We start from the raw sequence: 8,503 nt of genomic DNA on the forward strand, positions 1-8,503 counted from the left end.
AATAAATTTGATTTAAAACATCATAATTAAGGATCACATAATACGTCACAGAGACAAAAACAAATATAGATATTACACATGAAAACAAATTTCCCTGAGATCACTTCCCAACAAAACCCTGCTATATATACATAAACGACATCTCATGGCCCTTTCTCAAAAGACCCTCTCTTTCTGTCTACTGGTCCCAGCTTCATCTTCTCTCTCAGCACCCACGAAAACAAAGAGAAGCTTACTTGAACCCCAGTTCAAGGAAAAGATCAAAAAGCCAATCACCAACCTCATATCGATCTGTTGCAGAAAAGAGAGAGAGAGATGGATTGTGGGTGTAGTAAGAATAATAAGAATGGCGGGGATGGTGGTGATCATGGTGGTCAGAGAGGGCCTTGTGGGGCGTGCAAGTTCCTTCGACGAAAATGCGTGAGGGGATGCGTGTTTGCACCCTACTTCGACTCCGATCAAGGCACGGCTCACTTCGCGGCAGTGCACAAGGTATTCGGAGCCAGCAACGCCGCCAAGCTTCTGCTGCGAATCCCTCCTCACCACCGTCTGGACGCCGTCATCACTCTCTCCTACGAGGCTCTCTCTAGGGCTCGAGATCCCGTCTATGGCTGCGTCGCCCACATCTTCGCCCTTCAACAACAGGTATGTTACGTGTACCTTCTTCATTATCTTACTAATTTGCCTAGCTACTTTTATATCATAATCTCTCTATCTATCTCCTTCAATGACTCTTGCTTCAAATTTCTCTCTCTCTCTCTCTCTCTAATCTTGCTTAGCTTGGCTTTGAGATAATATGTTGGTATATTAATTAAGCATAAATTAAAGGGTCTTGTTTCTCTTGCTTTGGCCACTTATATTACTGGGTTTTTCTTCATTAATTCATAACAACAACCTAAAGCCAATAAAATGACCATGATTTGAAAAAATTCATTTGGACTCTCTCTCTGTCTCTCAAACTTAAAGCTAGGAAGTGGCTTCTCTCCATTCATTTGCTTGTAAGTACTTGGCTTGTCTTTTTTTTTTTTGAGGGATTTGCATTTTTAGGACAGAACTTGAGGGTCGTTTGGGAAATAAGAGCATCAATTTTTGTTTTTAAAAAAAAAAATTTTGAGGGGCAAAACCCTTTTATATACTTTAAAATCATTTGAAATAAGTTAACACACATATTCTCTAAATTTAATTAATTAAGAAATAAGAATATGTGATGAAAAGCTAGAAGAGAGTGCATGTGGTTAATTAATTAATTAATCCATGGGGCATTTGGAATGAATCTAAAGCTCAAGTTTTGAGACAAGAAGAGAAAGTATAGGAAAGTGCTAATGGGTTGGTCAAGGTTTTCACATGATGCACGACGTTTGTGTAATACTACTACTGTTTGGTTTGACAATTTTGGTCACCCTTCTCTAAGAAATTAAAGCTGCCACTTCTCTATCTATATAACGTGGCCCCTATCTATGGTTTTCTAATTCCTAGACCTCAAAGCTCCCCTTTTTATGTACTAATTATTTATCACTTCTTAATTGTCTATTTGCGTAACATTTGTATTATAAGAAACATGCCATTTAAAGGACTGCGATGAGAAGGAAAAAAATCTGAAGTTTGTAACTTTTCTCCGAGGTAAAAAAAAAAAAAAAAGGTAACTTTTCACTAGGATTCAAAAACTTGAAAATTACTATTACGATTGAGTTGTGCTTTGTAAATTCTAAATACTACTGCAAGCTATAAAAACGATATTTCATATGGGCATTGATAAATTGATAATTATAACTCACTTCTTTAAATATTACTTCTCCGGTCCTTAACATAAGACCCATTTAATTAATTTGATTAGATTAAGGAAGTTAAGTAAATTAGTTAATTATAAGAAAAATGACACATTTTCCTAAAACACCATAATTATCTTTATTAATACCCCTTTTCATCTTCTACTTAATTATGGTTGAGAGAGTATCTATAGGGGTAATTTAGAGAAAATTGATAAATATGAGAAATGGGTCTTATATTTAGGATCAAAATCAACTTAAAAATTGAGTCCTATATTAAGGATCGGAGGAGTACAATTTTAAGTGCTAGTTGATTATAAATGTGATTTAAAAATTGTTATTTTGTTTAGATACTGTACGATATTTGATCTTCAGTAGTTTGTTTATGGATAATCAATAAAATTAACTAAATCAAATAATTGATGACTTTTATTTATGTCCTTTCAATTCATGTTGAGGGTTTCCAAATTTAGGACTATTGAATGAAGTTAATTTATGATTTAATATAGTTAAAGTCCACACACAAAATTTGTTAAATTTATTAGAAATCAGAAACTAGATTTGCTATAAACAGTGGGGTGACTGAAGCCAATGGGTCATGGGAAAAAAGATCAGGGTTTCGACTAATAAATATTCGCAAATTCATGTTACTAGTTATCTACAATAGAATTATTTAATTGAGGAAAAAATCAATTATTTAATTATGTAATTTATAATTTTTATGAGAGAGAAGTGGCATATGCTAAATGGCCGTCTGAGTCTGACTATAGAGGTTTGCTTGCCGGAGCTACTAAGCAACTTTAATTAGTTGCTCGAGAAATAAATAAATAATATTTGTAATTTGGGCTAATATGTAATTTTGACTTTCAACACTAATTAATAATGCATAAACTTATTATTTAGTTAGTTAATTGATTAATCACCTAAAATGTACTGTTTGTGCTTGTTCCAACGAAAAATTATGTTATTTATTTATTCACTTTTGAAAATTTAAGCCCGAAAGCTTGTAGCACGCAATGCCACATGCCTACCCAAATATAAATAAGCCTATAATTTATCTATCCTATTTTTTAATTTCTTCCCAAAAAAATTATAAGTGAAAAAGATATGACTTTTTTTTTTAAATTCTGCTATATATAATAATCTCTCTGTTTCTTATTTTCTATTTAAACTTTAAAGAGAAGGAAGTTCTACGTGTATAATAGTTTAAGGCTGATCAATCACTGGTGCTTGCCATTTGATGCTTAAAAAAGTATATTTTTAATGTGATGGTTCATAAAATTTTAACTGCTATATATAATATTACATAACTTATAATCACTGTTAGAAAAAAAAACTTATAATAATAACCTGTTTTTCTCACTTCTTTAATCTCTTTTTCCCGTAGTAGTGAACAAAGAAATTCATGAAATATAAAACTCATTTTTCTAAGACATGGAGGAGTTTGGATACCCCTAAGTAAAAACAAAACTCTTTTTATACATTTAGTTACCCCCAAATCTTGAAAGTTATTGGTGGATTTACGTTCGTAGTAGATAAGGTTTGATATACAAATATGATATAATCTTATGCTGATTCGATGTCAAGTTTGAGCTTATCTTTGAACATGGATTAATGCATAATCTACAGAGAATGCAGTACATTCTAAAATCTTAAGTGCAATAATTGGCAAGCTCAGCCATGGAGAGTACAATATGTGTGTGTGTAAAGAGATTTACATAGTAATTCAAAAGTTGCACGCTGCACTATGGCAGTATTATCTTGAATCCTGGGACCTTATATAATTGGGCACATATGCACCAATGGATTCCTTAGCTTTAATTAGGTATAATTCCAAAATCTCTGATTAAAAAAAACCAAAGTTCATAAAGATCAGCTGAGTCATGGTTTTGTATAACTTGAACTCCTCAGACATTATTAATTAGAAGATCAGGCAACTTGCAGTGTGATATACACGTGGTATATATTAAAATCTAATCCGGATCGTGTATAGGGGTGTTCGGAGAACACTAAAAACACTTAAAAATAGTGCTTTTACATAAGTTGAGATAAAATTCTTCTTACATATTTGCTTTATACATTATAAAATCATTTTTAAAAAGCCTAAAATTTTGGACAGATTGGTCTTGTTAGATTCCCCCCCTTCCCGTTACCAACCGTAAAATGTTGTTTTGAGTTGGAAAACCAACCGTTTGACATTTGTGTTTTGATAATTTTATTTTGTTATATTATATATGATCATCTACTTGTGTGTTAATGTTTTTATTTGAATATTATCTTTTCACGGTTATATGTGTGTGTGAATATTTTTTATATATTTTAATTAGATCATTTTAATCATGATTGAGAGGGTTGGTCTTTAAACTACAAACTCGATCGTGGATTTTAAGGACTTGTCTTCTTTTCAATTCCTTAGACAGACATCTTAACAAGCATTTGATGAGTAAAGTTGATAGAATCAATGTTTATATTTAGGGTCCTGACCAAGAGAAAGGAAAAGAGAAAGGAAAGAAAAAGCAAAAGAAAAAAAAATAACTAGTAAAAGTTATCTTCTCATACTTAACGTGACAACCATAAAAGTTAAGGAGAATTATCAGAGTTTCAAGTAAAAACTATAATTACTAGAAAGTTTAATAATAACAAATCAGCGTGTAATGACAAGTTTTGAGATAGTAAATAATAAATGCTCATTTGTCTTAATAACTAATTTTTTTTTGGGAACCTTTGTTATTCTTCCTGAGAGTTAAAACAATATTTTAACTTTATTGCAGAATAATTGAATCTGTTTCTTCTTTTCATGGGCTCGTGACCCCATTATTAGAGAGTAATAAATGAGATAATTTGACTAGCACGATGGTTTCCTTTACATCTATTTTCAATTTAACTTTTTTCATCTAAACATATTAGATTAAACAGTGATAATTTTGTACGTACACATTTGTAGAAGTAATACACATTAAAAGACTACCTCCAATTTGAAAAATATAAGATTGTAATACAATATGTATTAAAATACTACCTTCAATCTTAAGATAAGATCTAGTTTGTAGTTGGTAGTTTATAAAACTAGAATTCAAAGTAATCCAAATTCAAGTATTGTTGTTGGTGGCAGGTGATGAACTTGCAGGCAGAGTTAGCTTATGTGCAAGCTCGTCTTTCAACACTGCAGCGTCTGCCAGCGGCAGGGTCGGAGCTCTACCTCATCAACTTCAAACCTCATCTTCTACCAATGAGTTTGCCTTTGATCCAACTAATTCATTTCAGTTCTCAACTTTGCTCAACCCTTGTGATCTTCAGCATCAAGATGATGATGATGATGATGGGGATCTCCAAGCTTTAGCCGGAGATTTTGTATCAAGGTAATTAGTTAACAGTTTCACCCATTCTCATTTATAATTGATTAATTATTGACAGATTTTAATTGAAATTGAAATATGCAGAGTGAAAGGGGAGAAGAAAATCTAAATGGGGAGAGAGGGAGAGAGAGAGAGAGGGTGGAACGAAGGAAATCTGATTGACAATGCATTTCACTTTTCACTTGTTTTTGATGTAAGCAACTTCTTTTTGGCTATCATGTGTAATGGAAATTAATATGCTTTTTTATTTTGAAGTGGCTGACTTGTAATGCAATGTAATAAAATTGCTATGCCCTTTTGGCTATCATGTCTTTAATGAACCTTCTCCACAATATGTAAAGAATTTTTTTGTTTACTTGTTAAGAAGCATGTTAGGCATCATTCTCATGAAGATTTGAACTACTACTTCCTTCCTGTTCTTAATATAAAATTAGTTGGGTGTTAGATTTGATTCTAAATATAAGACATTCATCTACCTTGTCTCTTAAATTAAAGAAGGTAGTTATGATTAATTAAATGTAAAATTTTAAATTTCTTAAAATTATTCCTGATAAATATTACAAATTTTGTGTATGATTTTAAAATTTATATTAAAGATCAATAGAAAGAGTGTTAAAAAATAAAGGTGGAGGGTATTTAAAATCATAATCTATAAAAAAAAAAATCCAACCTTTGGTGTTCAGCTTCGATGAAGAGGGGAAATCACCAAAAAAGAAAATGCAGTGAAATTCGTGAGATTGCAAAGCAGGTTTTTGTCAAAAATGTGTTGTTATTTTCAATCCTATTATTGTCAAACATATGAAGGTCCTGTAACAGTTTCCAATTTGTGATTTTGTAATTTCGCTTTTTTTTTTTGGGGTGATTTTCCTTTAAAAACAAAGAAACAATGCAAGCAAATAAAATTCCGGGCCTATAGATGAGGATAAATTGTTGTCATATGTTGAAAATGAACATCCTGATTCAAGCGTATCATCTTCCTTGTTGACCTGGGCCTTGTTGGGCCTCCAGTGCAGTTATTGGGGTTTTATTCAAGTGTAGGTTTTTTTCTTTTGGGCCACTAGTTAATTGTAAGTGCTGCATCTCACTTTTCAACACTGCCAATTTTTCAGACCGGCTTAAATAATTTGAATATATGAAAAAAAAAATAGTTAAATTAGTTATTTGTAATAAATATGAGTTAATTTTTCTAAAATATGATTTTTAATCATGACTATCATTAGACAAAAACCCCCTTAATATATATAATCAATAAGAATACTTTGAAAAAAATTATAAATTTGAGAGATAAAATAAATTGAAATATTATATGTAGCACCAAATTAAACCTTCAACTAGATCTTATATTAGAGGGTGTTTGGTTAGTAAAAATCATTTTTCACAAATTGAAATAAACTTTTCTATATATTTATTTCGTATACTGTAAAATTACTTTTAAAACCATATTTTTGATTCTATCCAAACACTCCCTAAAGACAAATATATGTGCTCTCTATCAATTGGGGTTGGGTCTAATAAAAGAAACTAATCCTAACAAAGTGTTAAATCAAAGTTCGAATCCCTAATGAAAGAGATGTTCATATTTAGTACTTGACGGTGATAATTGTCTCTAATAGAAGATATGAAATATATATATATATATATATATATATATATGCGCTCTTTCGAGATAACCAAAACAACAAAGTATCCCTCCTCAGACTTTTTAGGCCATGTTTGGTAGCAATGTAAGAAGTCAACGGAGGAAGGAGAAAGAATGGTGTGGCCTAGTATTAAATTCAATCGGAGCCCTAAATCAATCTCCATTGAAACTTGCAACGAAATATGATCATGTCCGTGTGGAAGTTTTGGTTACTTAATAATTTGGGAGCATTTTTATGTCCCCGTTAAGGCTAAGTTAAGGCATCCAATCGTATTAGTTAATTATTAATCATTGATGATCATCGTGTAAACAGAACTGAGAAAAAAAAAATATCCCGACAATTTGCAACCAAATAAAATGATTAAATTTTATGAGATTAAATTAAAAATAAATTTGCAATATTAAAAACACCTCATTATCATCATTGAAAAAGAAGTGTGTTCAACTAACAAGATGGGGAAAAAACATAAACTCTGACTTGAAAAAGATTAGTCTCAAATCTGACATAATTTAAAAATATCTTGTTCAACCTATAAAAACCAAGAAGTCGCTGAAGTTGATAAAATGAGGAAAGTTTGGGCCTTGGCCCTCCCAATGCAAGGTTTTAACTACTTACCAGAATTGCCCATAGAATATAGTGGAAGGAACTAATTTCTTATAATATATGACAAATCAATATCAGAGTCTCTTTTAAAAAAAAGTACTCATATTTAGTACTTAACGGTATTTTAATTAGGATTCTCTTTAATTAAAAAAAAGATATCTGTATCCAAAAAATGGACCAGACTAGGACTAGCTTGACTAATGAGCACAAACGATCATCCTGTTATCCGACCTGATTGATGAAAGCAGAGAAAGGATGTGGAGGGAAATTGGAGTTAATCAAATCAGCCAATGAATCGATAAGAAAATTTAATTAGGATTTTTATTTTTATTTTTTTGCACAAGAAAAGAAGTAAGGTTTCAGGTTCATTCTAAACAAGTTTTAAGATTTTATTTTTTTTGAAAAAAAAAGATTTAGAATTGAGCCATAAAAGCAGAGAATCAAAAGTTGTGATGAAAGCAGAGAAAGGAAGTGGAGGGCAAGTGAAGCAGTGGCACGCGCCCACAAAGTGAAAGTTGAGTCAACATAAGACTTACGGGTTGCTGACAGATTCTGTTGTCCTCTTCCTTTCTCTAAATGGTCTGTCCCTCTTATTTTATTTATTTTTTTAAAACGTTTTTTTTAATTATAGAAAATAAGCAAATACCTCATTGTATTTTTTTTATAAACAATAATTACCATTTTCTTTTTATCTCTAAATAGAAACAATATGTGCAAATTATCTTAAATCTGTGCCACAGTTTTTTATTTTGACCGTATTTATTATCTATTTTAATACTCAATATGTTCATTTTTTTTTCAAATTATCATCTCTATTTATCACACATTCTCTCTCCTTCTTAATTTTTTTTATAATAATTTTTTAAATTTTTTTTTATGCTCTTCCCATAAATAAAGATATTTTGAATAAAAAAATTAAATCTTACATGTTTATTTTAACTAATTTTTTAATCAGAGTGATGGGGATAGTGGTTTGGGGTTTGATTAGTGAGCACACTATTGTACTTTGGGTCAAAACTTATCCATTATTGTGCCTACTCGTATAACGAGGGACCATGACTTCAGGACTCTTCATTAATTTTTTCTTTCTTTCATCGCATCTGTATATACCTACTCTTATTAATTCTCCTTTTTTTTT

General features: G+C 31.0%; 1 pseudogene; it reads left to right on the forward strand.

Moving 5' to 3' along the window:
• Positions 1 to 219: 219 nt before the first annotated feature.
• LOC114736239 (LOB domain-containing protein 19-like) lies at positions 220 to 5,380 on the forward strand (annotated as a pseudogene).
• Positions 5,381 to 8,503: the final 3,123 nt, after the last annotated feature.

This window comes from Neltuma alba, unplaced genomic scaffold, assembly GCF_004799145.2.
Source record: "Neltuma alba isolate B1F8T4 unplaced genomic scaffold, ASM479914v2 tig00013321_pilon, whole genome shotgun sequence".
Classification (NCBI taxonomy): domain Eukaryota; kingdom Viridiplantae; phylum Streptophyta; class Magnoliopsida; order Fabales; family Fabaceae; genus Neltuma; species Neltuma alba.